Raw genomic sequence first — 13,740 nt, forward strand, 5'->3', positions numbered from 1 at the left:
GCTTCCTGGTAAATCCCCCTTTGCTCAGAAAGGTATACATGCCACTGGAGGAAACACAGCAGGGTGTTACATCAGACAGCATCTCAAGGGGGAGTTTGTGGAAGATGATGGATGCCTTTATAATGCTGGCCTCAAAATGGTCAGAAGGTCCTCAAAACAGCTCTAACTTCTGATTTTTTAAAAAAATAAAACTTAAGAAGTTGCATAGGAAGGTATTTTAAAAACGTGTAAAGCCCTCCTTGAATGTTAGGCTTTTTTTTTCTTTTTATGTTCTGAAAAGCCCTTGATATCCCAATCTTTTATCAAATTTATGTAAGACTCCAATGAACCTACTTATTTTTACTCTCCTTAGCATTTTGTTTCATAATTACTATGCAGTATTACCTTTTATTTTGCCTAGAACATTGTTCTTTCAGCTGCTATGTTTCATACTTGAGAAAATAATATTATTTTTGTCACCATTTTGAAATGACTGGCCCTCAGCTTTGATTTTTCTACCTGAAATTCTCATCTTTGCTTTCATTTACTTCTGGTAACTCTTTAGCTCCCTTGGTAATACACCGGTGTCATCTTTGTGCCTTTGCAAGATTGACCCTTGTGTTTCTTAAGGTACCTGCCCAGAACTGAAGCCAGTGTTGAATGGGAGAAAGTGTGATAGTTTCATAAATCATTTGTGTGAGTGTGTGTGTGAGCGTGTGTGTCTTTTCCAAGTCACTTACTGTGTATGCTTAGCATTTGGTTAGTTTTTGGCAATAATAGCAGATCTTTTTCAGTTTGGTGTCTTTTTTAGATTCCCTTCCATAGTAGTTAATGGAATCACAGGAGAAATTTGAAGAGGATAATCTAGGATGCAGAGGACAGTTGGAAGGAGTGGGCAAAGGCATTCAAAGTACCAGGGAGAAGTGATGAATCATGCAGATAGAAATTGATAGAAGAAGTGAGACTACAACCCAAATAAGCATTCGAGAGACTGAAGCATGGCAAGTAAGGTCACAGAACAGGGAGCATTGGTTAATGGACAAGGTAAGAGGTTATAGTCCTAGAGAAAAGGCAGGACGTTCAGGCATCAGGTTGATATGATGGAGGTGGAGCTGTACCTTGTAATTAGGTCCAAGGTTTTTTCAGCCGATGAGTGGCCAGTGTGGGATGGAGTAGGAGGTCAGGATGATCAACTAGAAAAGAGCTTGTGAGGTAGTGATTAGAGGAGTAGTCCCTAGCCCTGCCTGCATATTACAATCACCGGGAGTGTTTTAAGCATGTCAATGCCCTGGTCCCATAGACCAACTGAATCAGAATGTGAAGGTGGACTTAGGCATTGGCCGGTTTTGAAAAATTGTCAGGTGATTCTTGTATACATTCAGAATTGAGAACTATAGATTGGAACAGTGGTTCTAAACAGGAGAAGTTTTTATACCCCTGCTGGTCCAGGTGGCTTTCCTTCTTGCCATTTAAATAAAAACATTCTGGGACAAGATCTAGGCATCACCAGTTTTTAAAAATTCCAATGTCCAACCAACTTTAGAAAACACTGGGTTAGAGAATTGCATCCTGTGATCCACCATGCATCACTAATAGAGTGAAATTATGTTGTGTGGTAGCTCTTATGTATTAAAATCATACTTTCAGCCTTGAAGCTTAAGGCACAGAAAGGAATCCATATGCTGCTGTTTGTCTCCATTCTGATGCTTCAGTACACCCTTCTTATTGTTGATTCTTAATAAAATCAGAATAACAGAATTTTGAAAACTGGAGACTTTAAGAGAAGAAATAACCTGACTCTTTCCTACACATATGAGAAATAAGAGGCTCAGAAAGCATAGTAGAATTGTTCCTGATCACTTGGGTAGTTAGTGACAGAGTGGGGTCCTCTGACTTAAATCTCTTCAGTCTTCCTCCACAAGACTGGCTACATTAAGACTCTTAATTATGAGGTGACACACTAGAAGGGACAAGATTAATCTATAAAATCTACAACGTAAATGGATGGGATCAACGTGAACTTGTCCACAAAATTTTAGAACACTATAAGTAAAAGCTCCCTTGAAGCATGAAAATTTTATGTTAAAACAAGTAAATTAAACTATTTTTTAAAACCCAAGTACCCACATGGCATGTGTAAAGTTACTGGCCATGAGAATCCTTCAAGTCAAAAGACAGCCATTGGATGGCCATTCTGTGTATTTAGGAAGGCTAGGATTTTTAGGGACTTTAGACCTGGGAAAATATGGGGGTTTCCTACGGTCACATGCTAAAGTGTAAAATGAAGTTTTGCCATCAGTACCTAGATCCTCAATCACGTGGCTGTTACGTGTTTTCATATCCTCTAAGTTGGTTAGCACAATTCCTGAATTAATCCAACATTGAAGAAATCAGAACAAAAGCAGGTCTCTTGGAGGGGTAAACTGAATATGAGTGCATTATGTTTGTTGAGTGTGCACACTTCCTGTATATTCATGACTCTAGTTTATAAGGTCTGTCTCCAACTATTTCCTGGCCATTATCTTTGCCAGTGGCTATGGTGAAAACAGTGGAGCATGCTGATCGAGCCTAAAAGTGACTTGTAGGAGGGAAAGTGAGTAGATCAGATCACAGAATTTGGATTCAGAGAGGTCTCCATGAACTAAAATGAATGACCAAAATCTAAGCAGATGAAATCCAGTGGGGAGAGAAGAATGCAAGTCCTTGTAGGTGGACACAGTGCACTGCATAGAGGGGAAGAGCACTTCCACTTACAACATTTGAGGGGTTGTTACTGAAGAGTTTCTAACCTTAAAGCCCCTAGGCCATGCATATGCCTTCAGGGGTCTGCAGTGCCACAGAAATTGCTTGTAAGCCTTTTATGGATGCATACAGTCTAGTCTTGTCTGTTTTTTTCCCTAGGGCCTGTAATGTTTATTAAATGCTCAAAATAAGAAAAACCAGATTTGACCTAAAGGTTATGACTGGAAAATATAAAAGGAAGCTACAGACAGAGTTGATCTCAATGTGAGGGAGAAATTTCTCAGTTAAACCTGTCTATTATCAAGCCTCACCCATGTTTTGGGTCAGCTGTCTCTAAAACTCTACCCCAAACTTTTAATTCAGAATATCTAAGAGGTATTTTCTTGTATCTGGAGATTTCAAGGGCTTCTTAGTAATTCCTGATTTGTTCCCCAGCTGGAGTTGGGGTTCTCATAGCTAGAGAAGAGTTCTGCCTCCCAGGCAGTCGGAGCCTCCGTTGCCTCTTAACAGATGACTGACTCCCTACTGCCAGGATGTTTTTACAACAGGGAGCACCCTGCCAATTGGCTAGGGAGGTTCATCATGCTTTATAGTCTATTTATAATGTTTTTGTCTGTTAAAGTGAAGCCTTTAATGTATGTATTTAATGTGTAAGAATGCATAATCTTTAATAACTGATGAAGCCTCATAAGAAGAGTAATAGGTTTTTGCTTTTAAATCTAGCTGCAAATGCTAAATTAGTAATGGAGCAAACACACATCAGTATGGCCTCATTGGTTTGGACTCTACTGCTTCAGGTTTGTGATAATTGGCTGGACTGATATGTAATTTACTAAGTCAATCATCTTCTTTGTAATATAAATTAATAGAATACCCAAACATTTAAGAGACTAAAATAGCTGTGTTTAGGCACATTTAGGTACTCTATAAGCAACTACTGAATTGATCATTTATGAATTACTCTTATCTATGCATCACATCTTTTCTTGAGAGGAATCAGAGACTTAAGAAGTTGATATTGCCAACCTTCAAATCTGAGTTCTTGGCATTCTTTGAAAAATGATTTTATCAGGTACTTATCTTCAGCTTTGGCTTCTGGGTTTGTTTGTTTTTCTCTCACCTGCCGTGTCCTGCTTGGCTGCTCTTTCAATTTATTATTCATACAAAGTATTTGAGAAAAAGTCTCTGTTGATTGCAGATATCAGATTTTTTCTCAGGCAGTTCGAATTTTTCTGGAGTGTTTGGAAAATCTGCTTTCTATTTGTTGTGTTGGGCTAAAAGTAAAATAATCAGAAAGGAAATAGCCGTTCATATGACTTGCCTTCATTACCAGGTAACATCTCTGAGACAGCCCTCCCAAATCACTCCAGGCTGGGGCTATACAGGAGAGAACTCAGAGTCCTGAACCCCATCTCCTGCTCTTTCAACCCACAAGCTCACTGAACCTCTGCTTCATCTGGTGCATTCCTCCTCAAAAGGGCTCCATGGTTTAAAGTTTTGCTTTTTGAACATTTCCTTTTCCAAAGTGAAGGAACTATTTAGCATCCATTTCTCATCTTGTATTCAAGAACAGAGGAGCATGACTTCAGTCATGTTCTTAGATACAAACTGTTTCAATGTTGAGGCAGTCTGAGTTTAAGATTAAAGTCCAGTCTTCACATAATTGTAAAGTCAGGGAGAACAAGCCCCTCCCCTTCTGTGCACCTGAAAATGTAGCTATGTTGCTTCTCTAATGTTTCCCCACTGCTGTCAGCCAGATCACATCCCCACTCCTTTGCCTGCACTAGACAGCCTCTCTCCTCCCTCACAGAGCCCACCTCCAAGTGTGAGGGAGCTTCCTGGTCTTTTCCTTTAGGACTCAGCTCAGCATCACCTGCCCTGTGAGATAGTCCTGTGCGCTGTGGTAGGCGCTACCCCACCCCCATGCACTTGTGTGTTCCTCGTAAGTCATCTTGCTTTATGCAGAATCTATTTCCCTGATTGGATCCTTCACCTGAGTATATGCTCCTCCAGAGCAGAGTGCATCTCTGGATTATTGCTTCTAGCACAGAGTGTGGCGAGATGTAATATATCCCCAATACAAATTTGTAGCATGAATAATTTTGTAGCATTACTGAGAGTATTATAAGCATAAGACCTATAAAAGATGAACAGAATCAGTGAAATTACATATTCAGAGAGTCATTGTTAGGTAATTACTCTGAAATAGATGGGAAAGTTAAGGTTCTTCCAAATAATAGTATAAAAATTCCTTTAATGTATGAACAAGTAGGACTACATCAAACTGAAAAGCTCCTGTACAGCAAAGAATACCACCAATAGAACAAAAAGGTACCCTACAGTATGGGAGAATATATTCATAAGTGACAGATTCGATAAAGGGTTGACATCCAAAATATATAAAGGGCTCATGCACCTCAACAAACAAAAAGCAAATCATCCAATTAAAAAATGGAGAGAGGAGCTGAACAGATAGTTCTCCAAAGAAGAAATTCAGATGGCCAACAGATACATGAAAAGATGCTCCCCCATCACTAGTCATCAGAGAAATGCAAATTAAAACCACAATGAGATATCATCTCACACCAGTAAGGATCACCACCATCCAAAAGACAAACAATAACAAATGTTGGCGAGGATGTGGAGAAAGGGGAACCCTCCTACACTGCTGGTGGGAATGTAAACTAGTTCAACCATTGTGGAAAGCAGTATGGAGGTTCCTCAAAATACTCAAAATACAAATACCATTTGACCCAGGAATTCCACTCCTAGGAATTTATGCTAAGAATGCAGCAGCCCAGTTTGAAAAAGACAAATGCACCCCTTTGTTTATCACAGCACTATTCACAATAGCCAAGAGCTGGAAGCAACCTAAATGTCCATTAGTAGATAAATGAATAAAGAAGAGGTGGTACATATACACAGTGGAATATTATTCAGCCATAAGAAGAAAACAAATCCTACCATGTGCAACAGCATGGATGGAGCTAGAGGGTATTGTGCTCAGTGAAATAAGCCAGGTGGAGAAAGACAAGTACCAAATGATTTCACTCATCTGTGGAGTATAAGAACAAAGGAAAAATTGAATGAGCAAAACACCAGAAGACTCACAGAACCCAAGAATGGACTAACAGTTACCAAAGGGAAAAGGACTGGGGAGGACGGGTGGGAAGGGAGAGATAAGAGGGGAGAGAAAAAGAAAGGAGGCATTATGATTAGCATGTATAATGTGGGGGTGGGCACGGGGAGGGCTGTAAAACACAGACAAGACAAGTAGTGATTCTACAACATCTTACTACGGTGATTGACAATGACTGCAGTGGGGAATGTGGGGGGAACTTGGTGATGGGGGGAGTCTAGTAAACATAATGTTCCTCATGTAATTTTAGAGTAATGATATCAAAATTAAAAAAAAGAAGAAAAAGTACTCCTTCCATGAAAAGTTTCACTAAGCAATTGTATTTGTCAATAAATAATTTAGATACCTAGTCAGAATTAATACAAAATGTAATAGTGAAATTGTTTTTTTAAAGCAGATGTGCCTTCTTATTTTAAGTAGACAGAATATCTTATACTAGGCTTTAAAAATGCAGCCTGATGGAGATTCTTCTCCATTGTAACTCAGATATGTGACAGACACAGTCATGGCTTTTGAGAAATGTTCCTTTTGAAACAGTGTCTCTGTTCTGAAACCAAAGAAAGCATTATAAGCTGACACTGATGAAATACATTTTTATTTTCAGAAATTTCATATAAATAAAATCAAAGTATACTTTAAAATATCAAAGTAAAATAAGCATGAAAGTATAGTAAAACACTAAGTAATTAAGACCAAGACTGATTAGAATTAATAACTGCTTGAATCAATAAAATATTTAAATACAAATATAATTACTTTCAAATAGAGATAGGACCTGGATGTAGGTTAGCTTGTGTTCTAGGAGAGATTCTGCTTTAAGCAATATAGCATGATCAGCAGCTCTGTCAGCCAGGGAATGCGGCCCTGATTTACCTCACCACAGAAATGCTTCCATTGGCACATATTCACTGTAAGCTTTAATACAGTTTACACATTCAAGTAAAAATTACCCTTGAAACTGTGTTTACTCTCTTAATTTGCTTCTTCAGGAATGTGTCAAATGAAATTTTTTAATTAGCCTATTTCTGAATTACCCCAAATTTCCAATAAAGGAAGATTGAATTAATGAGAAATTTGTCATCTTAAAAGTTGACTGTGTGTTTGGGGGTGGGAGGTACCTGAAAACCCAATTTTCCATTTCATTCGTAAATGTGAGTTAATTTAAAATTACTTTTAATCCATATACCGAGAGATGAGAGTACTAGGATATGGAATTTTAATTCTGAAAGAAAATTCTCAAAATGGCAAGTTCTGATTAGTAACTCAGTCAAATCATAACGTGCTTCCACTTTGTCAGCATTCCCGTCACAGAATTCTTAGCTTTTCAGTTCTAGGAATGATTGCTGAGACTTATGACTGGCTTAATAACCTGGGACATTGACCTGAGACAATGTGAAACATAAATGAAATATTCTCCAATCATGTGGATTTGAAGATAACACATGCATTTTTCAGCTGCGGTTTGGCACTACTTGGGTAAAGTTTGGAAAAAATAGGTGAGGAGAAAGAAAAGTAAAGTGAAGGATGTACATCCTTTGGGAAGGAGGAGTGGTGGAGGATGGTGAGAGGGTAGAAATACAGGCAACTAAGCTTGTATTTACTTGGGCAACTAAGCACTGCTTCTGGGTTGGAAACCTCTGCTGTATCTTGAGTATAGCTGATTTCATAGAGTGCAACCTCCTGTTAGCCTTAAAAATGAAACAGTTATTTTACCAGCCAAAATACGGGTTTATTCGGGAATTGTAGAGAATCATAATTTGGGGCATGCAAGCTACAGCAAATCCACAGGCATGGTCCCAGAACAAAGAAGAGGACCACTCTTACTGAGGAAGGGAGCCGAGTTGGGAGCCTTGTTCTAAGCAAAACGTCCACTGGGGTAAACAAGTCTTCACATGTTGTAGGCTTTCATTGGCTCCGCGGGGAGGCGGAAGGTGGAAGCCTACTTCTGCAGGGAGTGAAGTGGCTGAAACAGTATGGCTTCCCTCTCTTCCGTGGTCTGCGAATTTTGAAGAGTGATGGGTGGGAGAGCTTCCCCGCTGGCCTCCCCGTGCCATGCTATTGAGCTTTCCTTTTACTGATTTTCACACTCCCAACCTGGCCAAATTGGCTTCCCGTCTTCAACATTCTCTTATTGGAAAGAGTGTTTGATTTGAAAAGCCATGGCAGGCAGGGAACTTTTGGACCCTGAGTTCTGTTGGGAAAATTGAGGAAATTATGGTAATTCCCACTCTCCCTCTGGACAGTTAATGCTTCCAGGCAGTTCTTTGTTTTTAGTTTCTTGTCTTTTCTCCCACTGAGATGGTCTCAGATATTTTCAGTTTTTTTGTTGCGATTCTTTATCTTACTCATCTTCTCATTCTAAGTGTATGACTATCTTGTAAGTCATAGAAAAAAATTAATCTTATTTATTTTCCTTACCTACCCTTTCAGCCTGAGTAGCTTCACTCACCACTTTCTCCTCTAATCCTGACTCCCAAAGGAATTCTATCCCCCCTATTTTTGGAATTTGTTCATATCCTACACTTTGCCTCCTCCATCTTAAAAAAACAAGCCCCAAAAGACTAAGAGAATCTTCCCTCGATTTTGCTTCCACTTCAAACTACAGCTTTATCTCTCTTCTTTCGACACCAAAATTCATACACGATTTGTCTATATTTGCTCTCTCTAACTTTCTGATCTCTCCTTGCAAATTGACTTCTATCTCCACAACTCCTTAGAAAAGGCACTGGTTAGGATTACTAGTAACTTTATAATTGACAAATCCAGAACCTGTTCAGTTCTCCCCTTCCTTGACTTCTTTGTAACATTATTGATCATTTTTTTTTAGTTCTCTTCCTACCTTTTTAACTTCTCCTCCTCAGTTTCTCTCATTTCTTCTGCCTCTTCATCCTGACCCTTAAATGTTTCTGTTCATCTAGTATTTACTTGGTATCCTTAATCTAAATGTTCTCTCCCTGAGGTAGTCATGCATTCCACAGTGTCAATTACCAATATGCCATCAACTACCAATATGAAATCTATTTTCTCTGCATTCACCCCTCTTTTGAGCTGCATTTATGTTTTAGTGAGAGCAGCTTTGACATGTATGTGACTGTGGACAATTTACGTAAGTTTCTGAACTCTAAGTTTTTTTCATGGGTAAAATGTTTCTGTGAGATTAAATAATAAAATATTTCTTGTTCTAAATCATAAAGGCCAGTGGATTTTTTTTATTACTAGTAAATGTTTTGTTGAACAGTGAAGGTGAAAACCAGCTTTAGTGAGCATGAAGGGGTGGTTATTGAGGAAGCTGGAATGGAAAATGTCAAAGAGGGGAAGTATCACTTTTTGCTTAGAGCTGAACTAATGCTGTAGAATAAATACAGAGAATGATTATGCCAGTGACAAACATGAAGATCAGCAAAGATGAGAAGCAGAACTAGTCCCAAACTCAGCAATTTAAAATGCAGAGTTTAGTTCCATTTAAATATCAGTATACTCCAAATAAGAAGACATTGTTTTCACTTTCTATTGGTGAATTATGCATTTAGAAATATTAACCAAATAACATATTGTATATTGTCTATAAATAGCACATATTGAACTATGTTGAAAAAATACTTTTCTCTGTGATTTGCTTCACTGAACCTCAAATATTGTAAAAATTCATTTATTCATTGGTTAAACAGTCTCTTTTGCATATTGCTCCACTGGCACAGTTACATGGTGGTATGGATTATCATAAGATACAGATAGTTGCCTCAGGAAGCTTAAAAAGAAAGCTACATAACTAGATGTTCACATGATAGGCATGTGCAACAGGTAAGAAAGAAGATCATTTTGCTCAAAGCAATAAACAACATAACCCATGACTGGGGTTTGCCCTTCTTGGCCAAGTTGCTCTGACAACTCAGGAACGCTGATGACATACCTGTTGCTCTCTCAGTCAGTGTCCTAAGATAGTCTGTGGCTTAACTCAAGACTGGGATCTGCCATACTTTCTTCTTCCTTACCATCAAGTTCTCCTTTCTATATCTTGTTCCTATGGGACTTGTCTTGCTGCTTTACCAAACCATTCCCACTCCCCATACCTCATTTCATTACATTTTACCTTAGTTAGGCATGTTCCAGGATCTTTGAGCTAATCTGAGAATTTCAGGATCTGTGATTTGAACATTCTGATCTCAGGTCTCAGGACAATCCTAGGATTTAAAGATGTTGAATAAGATTAATGTATATTCTTGGACAGTGCCTTGATTAATAATAAAACTATTTGAAAGGTAATCTAGATTTTGAAGTTAGAGGTTAAAATGATTATCATTTCATTCGTTCTTAAAAGGTTTAAGAGTGAAATGGTGTATCTTCATGTGTTGATTAGCTAGATGTATTAATTAGATGTGATAAACAGTAAATCTTAGAGAAAAATTCGCATTTTACTCTTTAACAGGTATTGACTCTCTGGCATAGTTGAAACCTGCTCTGATGTAGAAGACTGATAAAAAATTAATCCAAGCTCCTTGTATTTTGGTCAAGACTTACTGTGCAGTACTTGTTCCCATGAACGAGCATCCTCTTCTAAAGGAAGGGCCAGTGTTTCCTTCCTTTCCAAGGCAACTGATTACAGTGACTGTTTCTATTTTGGTAAGATATATAAACACACTTCACTCACAGCAAAAAGCAAAACAGCGTGGTTGGTGATTCAGCAAAAATGAGGGTAGCTTTGGTCAGCGAAAAACAATTCAAGTCTCATTAGTTCTGTTTCCACTGACTCTGAAAAACATTGCTTCAAAGTTGCCTTAAGAAAAAAAATTAGACTGTTTATGAAACTCCCCTCAATTTCAAGCTTATGGTAGAATCATAGCAACAGTAATTCATAGGGAAGCTATTTTGTGGGAATGGGATAATCATTCAGTAATTGGTAAGGTATTGCCTTCCAGATAACATTCTCTGCCAACTTTGAGGTTTCTGTGTTTTGGACTACAAACTGTCAAAGTCAATATTTCATACATAAGAATAAAGAATGGAATGGCTTTTTAAGTTCCTTTCACTGGAAGCCTGCACACTTAGTCTGTGAACATGGTGATGTATTTGCTGTCTGAGCTTTTCTCTTATGTCAGGATATTAATGTATTTAAACTAAGGCAACCACATTTTGCTTCTCACCATCAAAATAGATAAAAGACTGATTTACCTGAGACAGGGTCAGGTAATGCTAGGATGGTAGATTTTCCATATTCACAAGAGTGTAAATATGCCTATTGTATATCCAGTCTAAGTGGAAGTGAGACATTTCACTGGAGGGATTTATTGGAAAATTATAGTTTGATTATTCATTCATTCAATAAATATGTATTGACCATTTACCATGTTGACACTGCCTTGACCTCACAAAGCATTCAGTCCAATGGCAAAGATTATCAAGTAAACAGGTATAACCAGGACAACATTTTGAAAATGCTCAACAGGTGTTACTTTAATTCCCATTAAGTCATGATGCTCTACAGCTCCCCACCATGTATGCACACAGATGGACCATACGATCCAAACATGGAATAAAAAGGTATTGTTATAAGGATGATTAAGAGCTGGGGGCTAAATAATGTTAAGCAAAAGCACAAACAAGTGTGAAATCCTGGATCCCAGTGAAAGCTTTTGAGGAACTGAAAATTCAGCATGTCTGGAGAAAGGAAGTGAAAAAAGATGAGAATGGAGAAGTAAGAGGAAGACAGATGATGTAATGCTTGATAAGCCATGCATTTGAGGAATTAAAAGGAGGCCATTGTGACTGGAACCATCATGGTTTTAACTTGCTTTTATCTGAGGCTAAAAATGTTCAATACCTTCTTACGTGCTTATTTACCATCCATATATCTTCTTCAGTGAAATGTCTATTCATGTCCATCCTGCTTTATATTTTAAACTATATCACTTTCTAACTTCAGTTGTAGATTTCTTTAAATTGGGAAATACATTGATACCATATAGAGATCATTCTTGATCTACTATGGGATTATAATTCAATAAACCCATTATAAATTAAAAACATAAGTCAAAAATGCATTTAATACACCAAACTATGGAATATCATAGCTTAGCCTCACCTACATTAAATGTGCTCAGAACACTTACATTATCCTACAGTTGGGCAAAATAATCTAACACAAAGCCTATTTTATAATACAGTGTTGAATAGCTCATGTAATTTATTAAATATTATACTGAAAGTGAAAAACAGAATGGTTATGTCGGTACAGAATGATTGTTAAAGTGTTTTGGGTGTTTCCCCTCCTGACCATGTAGCTGATCACTAACCTGGGAAAAGATATAAATTCAAAATTTGAAATATGATTTCTACTGAATGTGCATCACTTTTGCACCACCATAAAGTTGAAAAATTGTTAAGTCAAACCACCGGAAGTTGAGGATTGTCTGTTAAAGCTCTTTGTCATTATTTTATTTCATAAATGCCAACATATTTCCTGTAGATATAAGCTTTATATTTGTACTCATTTTTCACATGAGAGCTCAGCAACCATGAATCACAGAAATGGCTTCCAGAACACTCTTAAATTGTTTTTTAAATTGCATCAAATATTTGAGATCTTTAAGGATTCTAATAGTTTCACTTAGTTAATTGTTTCAATTAATAAATTAGGTCAGTAATGGAAAATAAATTTACATTTTTAAAATAACCTGAATTGTAGGGTGTATTGTACTCCTCATCAACAGCTATTTTCAGCCAGAAGGAAACTTCCAAGGAAAGACAGCAGGGTGTATAAGAAGGTGCTGAACCTATACTGGGGAGCTGGGCTCAGCAGGGCCTACAAGACAAGTACTGTTTACCAACCTTTGACATGTGGCTGTATCAGAGAGTGGCAATAGATAACTGACAGAGTGCCAAGAGAGGCTGGCTGGAGTCTCATGTTGGTCAGCCACAGAACAGATAAGCAGGACACCAATGGCTGGTGGAAGTCTCTGTACAGTGAGTGAAAAGGAGTGAGTGCTAATGTCTGTTGTAGAGAAAGCAGTGGTGCCCCAGGGCCACACCTGCCTAAGGGCAGGGATATTTCCAAGCCAGTGAGGACAGAGATGGGTAAGATGGACCAATGAGAGATGGTAGGAGGGAATAGGACACAGCTTTGTATCACTGTTTGGGGAAAGAAGTCTTTGAATGAGAGGGAAGTCCTAGATCTATATGGAGAAGTATTACATCTCTTTTCTTTCCTTCCAGACCATACCACTGAGAGTGACTGTTGGAACTATAAACCCTGGCATGGGGCTTGTCTGAAGTGAATAACTGAATAACCTGTTTGTTTTGTTTTTGATTTTGGGATCATCTCCATCCACATCAAACACTTTCTAAGGCTATAGTCTGGATAGGACCAATACCACCCCAAATTAAATGGAGGAAGGAATTCTAGACCAATAGACTAAGGGAGTGACTTATGAATTGAGGGGTGTGTAAAGTGTCCCCCAATATTTCCCTGCCTATCTTCCCCCTTAGCTACCACAACCTTTTACTTCTAATTTTCACAACCACATTTCTTTAACAAGTTAGCCCCATTAACCTTATTCCTTCTCATACTTTGGCCTGGCTTTTGTCCCCATCTGTCCTCTAATATAGATCTTGCTAATGATTTCCATGTCACTAAATCCAGTGAGCAATTTTTTCAGTCATCTCACTTAATCTTTAAGCAGCAATTTTTTTCTATAACTCCTAATGTCACTCTTACATTCTTACCTCTCTTTTTAGACTTCTCCTCCCCTATTGAGACTTTAAAAGTTGGAGACCCTCAAAACTTATTCTAAACCTTTTCCCTTAATCTACATCCACAGATATGGAACATCACCTATACCTCTTTTGAAGCCATCAAATTCTCTCCATTTAATCAGACCTATCGT

General features: G+C 38.0%; 1 long non-coding RNA gene across 2 annotated transcripts; it reads right to left on the bottom strand.

Moving 5' to 3' along the window:
• Window positions 1-3,400: 3,400 nt before the first annotated feature.
• LOC108402140 (uncharacterized) lies at window positions 3,401-10,464 on the bottom strand. 2 transcript variants are annotated; one of them, XR_012123645.1, is made up of 4 exons: window positions 10,379-10,464; window positions 9,951-10,041; window positions 5,686-5,776; window positions 3,401-3,995 (listed from the first exon to the last, which is right to left on the bottom strand). It is a non-coding gene; the product is annotated as an uncharacterized lncRNA (long non-coding RNA). The 2 variants fall into 2 exon arrangements; XR_005060469.2 differs by lacking the exons at window positions 3,401-3,995; window positions 5,686-5,776 and adding an exon at window positions 7,437-8,051.
• Window positions 10,465-13,740: the final 3,276 nt, after the last annotated feature.

The sequence above is a fragment of the Manis javanica genome, chromosome 12 (assembly GCF_040802235.1).
Source record: "Manis javanica isolate MJ-LG chromosome 12, MJ_LKY, whole genome shotgun sequence".
Taxonomy (NCBI): Eukaryota; Metazoa; Chordata; class Mammalia; order Pholidota; family Manidae; genus Manis; species Manis javanica.